This window comes from Meleagris gallopavo, chromosome 4 (assembly GCF_000146605.3).
Source record: "Meleagris gallopavo isolate NT-WF06-2002-E0010 breed Aviagen turkey brand Nicholas breeding stock chromosome 4, Turkey_5.1, whole genome shotgun sequence".
Taxonomy (NCBI): domain Eukaryota; kingdom Metazoa; phylum Chordata; class Aves; order Galliformes; family Phasianidae; genus Meleagris; species Meleagris gallopavo.
Window position 1 is genome coordinate 67346229 of NC_015014.2, and position 8711 is coordinate 67354939.

The 8711-nt window shown below is 37.2% G+C and overlaps 1 long non-coding RNA gene across 1 annotated transcript; it reads right to left on the minus strand.

Annotated features, from left to right (window-relative positions):
* Nucleotides 1-4442: 4442 nt before the first annotated feature.
* On the minus strand, nucleotides 4443-7648 carry LOC104910892. The gene is made up of 3 exons (XR_793492.2): nucleotides 7198-7648; nucleotides 6394-6471; nucleotides 4443-6059 (listed from the first exon to the last, which is right to left on the minus strand). It is a non-coding gene; the product is annotated as an uncharacterized LOC104910892 (long non-coding RNA).
* Between the last annotated feature and the right edge of the window lie 1063 nt (nucleotides 7649-8711).

The window sequence follows — 8711 nt, forward strand, 5'->3', positions numbered from 1 at the left end:
ACCAGACCAGTTTGACCCCATTCAGCTTGGCCTTGAACACTCTAAAGATGGTGCATCCACAGCTTCTCTTGTTCTCTAGGACAATTTGTTTCCGTGTATTTCTGGAGCTAAATACCTCCCTAAATTCTGGAGGCAGTAAGTCTGTCATCTAAGAATAGATTACGGGTGCCTTAGATGTCCTATCAATAGTGGCTGCCATCTAGCTATTCCTTCTGGAGAGAATGGGTCTCCATATAGGTCCTAAGTTGCATCTGACAGTCCCATGGAATTTGTCTACAGCCTATGAATAGAGTGGTCTTGTATTTAAACATATAATTGTAAGTCTTTAATTATTTTTACTGGCCAATGTAAGAAGCAAGATAGTGGAATGCATGAACTTTGCCTTTGTTGACCAATGTTTTCTTCTGACCCCTCTTCAAAATAATAGAATGGTTAATAATGATATAATGATGACATTTTCTGAGGCTCTGTGTGTTACACTCTTTGGGCCCAACTCTACAGTTGAAATCTTATAATAAGGCCCAAATCCATACTAGTTAAATATTCTCAACAGCAAGAGTTAATTATCTAAATGCCCTTGTAATGTCATGCCACTCGTGGTTACAAGCAATATATCCCATCTCATATGCTTATCTAGCAGTTAAGATGCTGATTTCTCCTCTTTACCATGAAGCTTGGGGTCAAAAACTGTTAACCTTTGTGCAAATGACAGGTGATATTGCAGTATAAAATAACTGTAGCAGGGAAGTTCTTTAAGATCTCACAGGGTGTCGATATCTATACTAACTACTGTTTATTATGGGAGCAAACACAAGGTAAGTATATTTTTTTAAAGACTGTCCCTTATTATTTGTTAGTTTTGATCCAATTATATTATGAGGCATTTTATTTCTTGCTCCTTGTTGCTTCTGTCACATTCATTTCGTAAGCTGGCCTTAAATCCAAAATAACTTGCCACGGGAGGATCATTCAGCATATGGGGATTTCACAAGAACATTTTGCTGGCGTCATCTGTCCTATGAGTATCCCTGTACCCATATTTCCTGGCATGCTACCTCAGTGGCTAAGCAACTAGTGAATACCAGCTGCAGCATAAATCCTCTGGAGGCACTGGCATTCATCATAATCAGAGAAAGTCTTTTAATTTATCTCTAAATCAAGTTCTAACTTATCTGACAAGTAAAAAGAAAAAAAGAAGAAGGGTGGTTCACAAAGTTGAAACAATTGAAACAATTGAAAATTCAATTGCAAAGTTAAATTCAAGATTAAAGAAGGTAGATTTAGGTTGGATATAAGGAAAAGGTCTTTTACAGTGAGGATGATGAGGCACTGGAACAGGTTGCCTAGAGATGTGGTTCATGCCCTGTCCCTGGAGACTTTCAAGGTGAGGCTGCATCAGACCCTGGGCAACCTGATCTAGCTGTGGTGTTCCTGTACATTGCAGGGGAGTTGGACTAGATGGCCCTTAAATGTCCCTTCCAACTCTATTCTAAGATTCTAAGTAGAAATCTGCCATCTAAATGGCATGGAGCTGGAAATCAAAGGCATATAACAGAAGCTACCATATAAATTTAGATCTTCTCTTCCCTTATTTGTTCCTAGATGTTTTCTCCTCTTCTAATCATGTTTTTCTCCTGTGCTGGTAAAGTGTATTTTGTTTAACCACAGGATGAATATAGATATCTATAATTTCTTTCCTGCATCATAGAGAAAACTATATTTTCAATAACATAAACAAGTGAGGAGGAAACAACATAAAATATATAGTGAATAGGTCAGAACCTAATTTATTTTTAAGTTTCTGTAGTTTAGTTGACTACAGTAGCAGGTTCTTTATTGATATCAGTAGATACTTTTGCACCTTCCATTTCAATATTAAAGGAGGTAATGGAAATACTGAAGCCACAACTTGATCAGATAGTGGAACAATTTGCTTAATGAGATAATTATGGCTCCTCTATGACCTTCTACGAAAGCTGAGCTGTATTTACAGCTGAATGAATGCACAGACTTGTCCTGATCAGTGCAATGAAATGAGTTAAATGTCTCTGGAGATCCAGCTTCATGGTGCCTAAATGCTGCCATTCAGACTATGTGTGCATAAGTGTATGTTGTATCCATACTTTCCTCACCAGCACTGTCTTATCAGTCACCTTGTTTCTACAACCAATAGATGTGCTCCAGTACATCTCCTTTCTGCCTACCTTCTCCCAATGTTTCATTACACCTCTCTATGCAGCAGGGAATAACTGGAGTTAGTACTTGCCATGAAACTAATTTTTGCTTCTTTTCAACTAAATCCAGCTTTCTTGATCTAGGCAGCTACACCACGGGGAAGCTCACATGCTCTGGAGTTCTGAAGATGGTGACAGACAAGAAAGACTAGTTTTAAACTAAAAGAGGGAAGATTTAGATCAGATGTTGGGATGAAAACAATCAGGGGATGGTAAGGTACTGGCACAGTTTGGGTAGAGAATGCATGGACGCCCTATCCCTGAAAGCACTCAAAGCCAGGTTTGATGAGGCTTTGATCAAGCATGGATGCCCTGCCCATGGCAGGGGATTGGAATTAGGTGGTCTTTCAGTACTCTTCCAGTCCAAATCATTCTCTGATTCTATGATATGGGTGAGTCAGCACAGACATGGAATGTTATTTCACTCTTCGTAAGTACTTTCTTGACTCTCTAACGATAATGGACTTTCTTAGCTTTTAATGTTTTCCTTCTGTTAAATACTTGCATTTCTCAGTGATTAATGCAGCATTGTATGCTTGGGTATACTTCCTCAAAGAGGTGAGAGCTCAAATTATTACTTCTGATTGGAATTTCCCTTTCTGCAGGTGGCTCTCAACTGAGCAGAAGAAGCAAAGCATCACTCTTGAGAGGTGCTGAGCATGGATTATATAGAGAGCTCTGGTACCTCACTGATTTACACATGATTCATTGGCAGCTGGTTATGGATGTGCTATTCTGGGTGTCTGAATTAAATACTCTGAATTTGTCCTTTAGAAACAAAACAAAACAAATAAACAAACAAAACCAGCTAGTGTCAGAACACAAAACCCACATATAAACATAATGCATCTTGCTTCTTGCTGGCGTGAGATTTAGTGCAAGAAAAACCTGGAAAAAAAAAATCAAATGGCATGAAAATTGTTCCATCATTATAATATAGTAGTTGCATTTCATAAAAGTTATATTGCCCTGTTGCTATGGCAACTGCATTTAAACATTCTTATTATTAGCTGGATCATGTAAAACAACTGAACTCATAGAAAGAAGTTCACTGTTAATTTTCTCTTTTCTATGTCTAGATATTATGCAAAGTGTTATAAACATAAGTATTTAACTAAATCAACAGCATCTATGAAACTAATTATTCTATTCAGCAAGAGCATTCAGGTACAGGACACGAATTCTATGAATAGCAAAATTCACTCTGAATGAGTTAGAGTGGGACAAAAGGAGTATGGAGGAAAGAGAAGTATTTCTGTCACGTTTCCACAGTGATAAGTGATGTTTGGTTTAATGATGTAAAATCCAGCAGAAGTACTTCCTGACACAAGGAAAACGATTTCTCTAGTTATTTTCCTTTTGTTGCCATATACAGGCCTCCTCTCCATCTTGCCTTAAAATGTTAGTGAGTTTGCTGTCACAAAGCATGAACATGATTGGAAAAGAATTGGAGTATTTGCAAACAATCTGCTAGAAAATAATTAAAAAAAAATCTGAATGTGAATATATTCAACTACATTTTGGCAAGCTTAAAAATGAAAACATAGCAACCAATATTCTATACAAAATAAATTAATGAGGTTTCATACCTTTGCAGACTACCAGGGCTCAGTAGATTTTAAGTGATGTGATGACTGCACATTATTCGTGTACCTAAATGTATGGGGCTGCTGAATCACAGCCTGAACCTCTAATTAATCACCTGAGGTGAGCAATGAGTCAGCCATGGGAGCATAGGTGAAGGCAATTCACCTGTGCTGCAGGAAGGGGTGGAGCCTGGCTCCACCTCTCCTAGACCCATTTAAGAGCTGATTGCCAGTGGCAGAAGGATCTCTTCTGGAGATCTGCTTCACTGGAGTCTATTTTGTGAGCCCAGGGTAGAGTGAGTGTCTTCCTACTCCAATATAATAATTAGATCAGTCAAGCTCCTGGATATACTGTACCATCTGTATATTCATTGATTGTACATTGGTTAAGTATGTCAGAGATTCCAGTGTGAAGAATTTACACTGGAAAATCAATTCATTATGTGTTTATATGTCGTTGTGATAACTGCAGCTTAATCAAGTCTTGATCTGTGCATGGCCATATTAGTCAGTGAATAGAATCTCAAAAACAAGGGAAGACAAATAAATAACTTTACTGTGTCAGATTTTCTGAAGGATGTGGGTTAAAAGCAGGGCTCACAGCCTCTGTTATGTACTTCAAGATTTTTTTATTAACTTTTCTTTAAAACATAAAATTAAAGACTGAACTTTCACATTATTCAAGTAATATCTATTATATGGCATCCAGATAACTCTTTTAACCATCTGACAAATAACTGACTTGATAAATACATTATGTCATCTGAAAAATAACCTTGGGAACTCCAGCCTCAGGAACCACCAGTTTCCGACCCTGCTCGTGTGAAAAGGGTTTCCCTTTACCCATGTATAAAACACTTCCTCACCCACTTAAATGGAACAGTACATAGAATGTCATAAAATCATTGTGCCCTGGGTCACATCTGACCAACAACCCAATTTTTCCTTAGTTTTCCCTTCCTAGGTCACTGATAATTTGATTTGCCCATAGAGGTTCTGGTGCCCAGAGAGGTTGTTGGAGTCTCTTTCCTTGTATTTCTTCAAGAGCCAACAGGATGTGATCCTTGGCAACATGCTGCAGGCATCCTTACTTGAGTAGGGAGTTGGAGTAGATATCTCCAGAGGTCTCTTCAAATGTCAGCTATTCTGTTATTTGGTCATAACCATTGTCCTTATATTCGCTGATCCCTTTCTTGAAGGTGTTGGTCTATGCTTGCTTGCATCCAAAGCCCAAGGGGGCAGATAGCATAGTTAGCCCTGTACCTGAAAGTGAGATAATTTTGAGAGTGTTCTTGGGCCTTCTGCAGCTCCAGCATCTGTATTAGTAAAACATAGTACTGCTCAGAAGTAGTTATTTTGCCATTTATGAATTTCAGTGAATATATCTTCTAAATAAAGTACAAAAATATTGCCTCCAAAGGCCAAGCCAATCATGTTAAGAGGATGAATTTCAAGTGAAAAAATAATTTCCACATCAAAGATTTCTCTTAATACAAAACTCTATTTAAAACTGATCTAAGTGGAGCAGATTGTTTATAGTTTATTATACAGCAAAGACTTTATAGGCAGCTTACCATGTAGAAGCTCTGGCTACAAGTATGTATATAATTGATACTGTGCTTGAAGAGGTGCAAAAATGACAAGAGAATTTAATACATGTCATCTGCATTCTCAAGTGTATTGTCCATGCTTAGTAGATGACATTTATTTTTCAGTTGATTTCCATAGTGAAATGCAGCTGTTGGTTTATGTCAAATCAATAAAGACTTAATTACAGTAAATGTAAAAGAATTATAAATAAATGTAGTACAGAGCAAGCGTTTGAGAAAAGTGCCTAAGCACTTAAAGTGCCTAAACTCTTAAAGTTGCCTTCTTTTGGGCAGTCTAAAACTGAACATAGAAACTCCTCTCAAACCATCCCAAACCCCAAGGAACCTTCTATTCAAATTTCTCCTTCTGATGAAAGCCCTTTTCTTGGTTATCCTTTCCCTGTAATCATCATTTTACATTCATACAAATAAATGAGCAGATTATCATCTGATTTAAACTGATGCCAGTTTGTTGACCTTCACAGATCTCTATCAAGTTTTGCTGTCAAACATCCCAGAATAAGCTCAGACTATAGCAAATACAGTTCATGATGATGAAATTATGATGCCATTTGCTAATACCAGGAATGCTGCAGGGCTTTTTTTGCTTTGTTTTTGATTGCAGACTTGTTCATGTTGTTAGTACTTAACTGTAAAATAAAAATAAATTAAGTGAGACATTACAGAGAATATCTCTATAAAGAAATAATTTCTTTGGCCTTGAAATTAGATGTGAATGAGTCAGGGTCCCCTCACATTTGCCTTAGTAAACTGAGCACCACCAAAACACAAGCTAGACCATTAGGTCCTTTTCCTTTTTATATAGTCTTACTACAAGCCAACCAGAGCTGGTACCTTAGCACTGTTTTATTGTCAAGGGGATGTACAGGAGGTAACTTGATCAGCCAATGTCAGTCACACTGAATAAGGGCTTGAGTTTACAGCTCTAGTTGCTCTAAAGCTTGCAAATATGAGAAAAATTACCTTACGGTACAGAATATCTCTAAGTGGAAAGATCATGCTGGTTTCACTCTCCTCACTGATCACAGATTTCCTTAGGCTCTGCAATACCAACAAAAAACAGGAGTCATTCAAAGGACAGGACTCAGATATTCTTTGTGGGCTTCCAGATAAAGGAACTGTGACTCTACAGTTGGTTACTATTGTTTCTTGTATATATCTTATACTGTCTGTAATCATTAATAAGAAATTATCTGTTAAATGTATGGATATAATGGATTTTGTTATTCTGTTACCAGAAATAATTCCAGATTTCCTATGCAGAAGAAATGAGAAAAATGACCACAGGAACATTCAATTATGATTCATTTACACTAATAGTGCTCTTTTTTAATACCAGAAACATTTACTTAAGACTGAAATCATCATCACATCTGGATTTCAGATGCAAGGCAACACATAAGAAACAGCGAAAATGGGTGTAAGATCTCAAGCAGATACAACTGTTGGCAAATAAAGTCATTTGCTCTTGTGATTTCCTTTGGTATGGAAGATGTTACTGTTTCTCCTCACTGAAGTTCAGGTAGATCACACTACTACAAATGATGCACACAAATGCTAAAAGCATTGATTTTTGTGAGATGATGCATATAGATCCATTTAAGAACATATTTCATTTATGGCAACATAGAAGGGTTAAAAGCTAGAAATTAAAAGGAACTCCCTCATGTTATATTTCTTAAAGTCAGTTCCTTGGAAGTTTCAATCTCCTTAACATTCACTTCTAGTAGCTATTTTTGCTTTAAATATGCACATTTAAATTCTTACCTGTGATCTTTCACACAAGCACTCTGATCCTTCCTGCCCTCCATGGAAAACAAAACATATTCCTTCTGTGGTTACTTGGCAACGTGATGGAGCAGCTTTAGGAACCAGATCCTGCACTTACTCTCCCACAGATTTCAATAGAAAAAAAAAAAGGAAGAAGAAAGTTAACACTCTCATAAAGAAGAAAAGCTTGGGAAGCAAAGACAGAGATTGTGAGGTTTAAAACTGGCAGAGAATCAGAGAATCAACAGGAGGAATTGTACAACCACATATCTAAAAGCATTTAGATCTTGCAGGTTTGAAGAGGAGGTACCATTCCTATATTTCTCCTATCAGCTCTCATTTTAAGAGAGAGCTGCAACTCCTGAGCAGGTTGTTTTCTTTTTTGGTATGTTGGATTTCTTCTAGTATGTTTAGCTTTTATTCTTCTGACAAGTAGATAGTAAAATAATTATCCATTAACAGGCAGGAGAAACAATAAGTTGTAACTGGTGGCTGGAGCCTAGCACAAGGGGTTTAATTCCCCAATTCTGTCAGAAGCATGCATTTTGAACAAGAACATTGAAATTGCTTCATCAGTTAATCTTTCTTTTAAAATGATGATTAGTCCAAAAGTGACTTAGGGATCACACATAAAAAATGGTTTGGATGTTTGAAGTGTGCAATTACACCTTTTTGGTACCCGGCACAGATTCCAAATCCCTGAAGAACTGCCTAACAATGCACCCTGTAAGTAGAAAGACATAGAAAACACTGGAATAAATTACCCAGAGAAACTGTGGATGCCCCATCCCTGGAGGTGTTTTGGCCAGTTTGGATGAGGCCATAGGCAGCCCGATCAGGTGGCGGGCAGCCAGCCCACAGCAGGAGTTAACACTTGATGATATTTAAGGTCCCTTCCAATCTAAGACATTGTATAATTCTATAATTCTAATACAAATGTTAAACATAAACAACCTTGTGAAAAAGTTTCAGTCCTGTTCTGAGGCACCAATCAGGATTTAAGGGAGATATCTCACTCCATCAAAGCCAAAAATGCCCCCCAATGACAGGTTCACAACTACCTGGCTTGTAATGTTCAATAGTCTTCAGTAGAGCTGTGATAATGAAGGTGACATCACTATCTAATTTTATGGATGAGAATTTTCCTCCAGAATGTTGGATGTAGTCTCAGGTAATTTCCAGAAAACTATTATATATATAAAACTGGAAGCCGCAGTAATGAGTGAAGAACTTATGCTTTTGCTTATTAGATTCAAGTTAGGTTGAAATAATATAATTATTTTTTTGCTTTTGGATTCAATAGGCCAATGTTTATTTTCTGTTTAAGGGAGGAAGAATACTGAAAAGACATCATCCAAAGCCTCCCTCAACCTCAAGAAAAAAAGGATAAATTCCTTGGACTGCATAATTCCAACCACTATAGATTCGTTTAAGTTCTAATTACCTTGCTTTTATGGAATGGCTTGTAAAAGTATTTTTCATTCCACTTGATAAAAGGGAGCAGTCGAGAG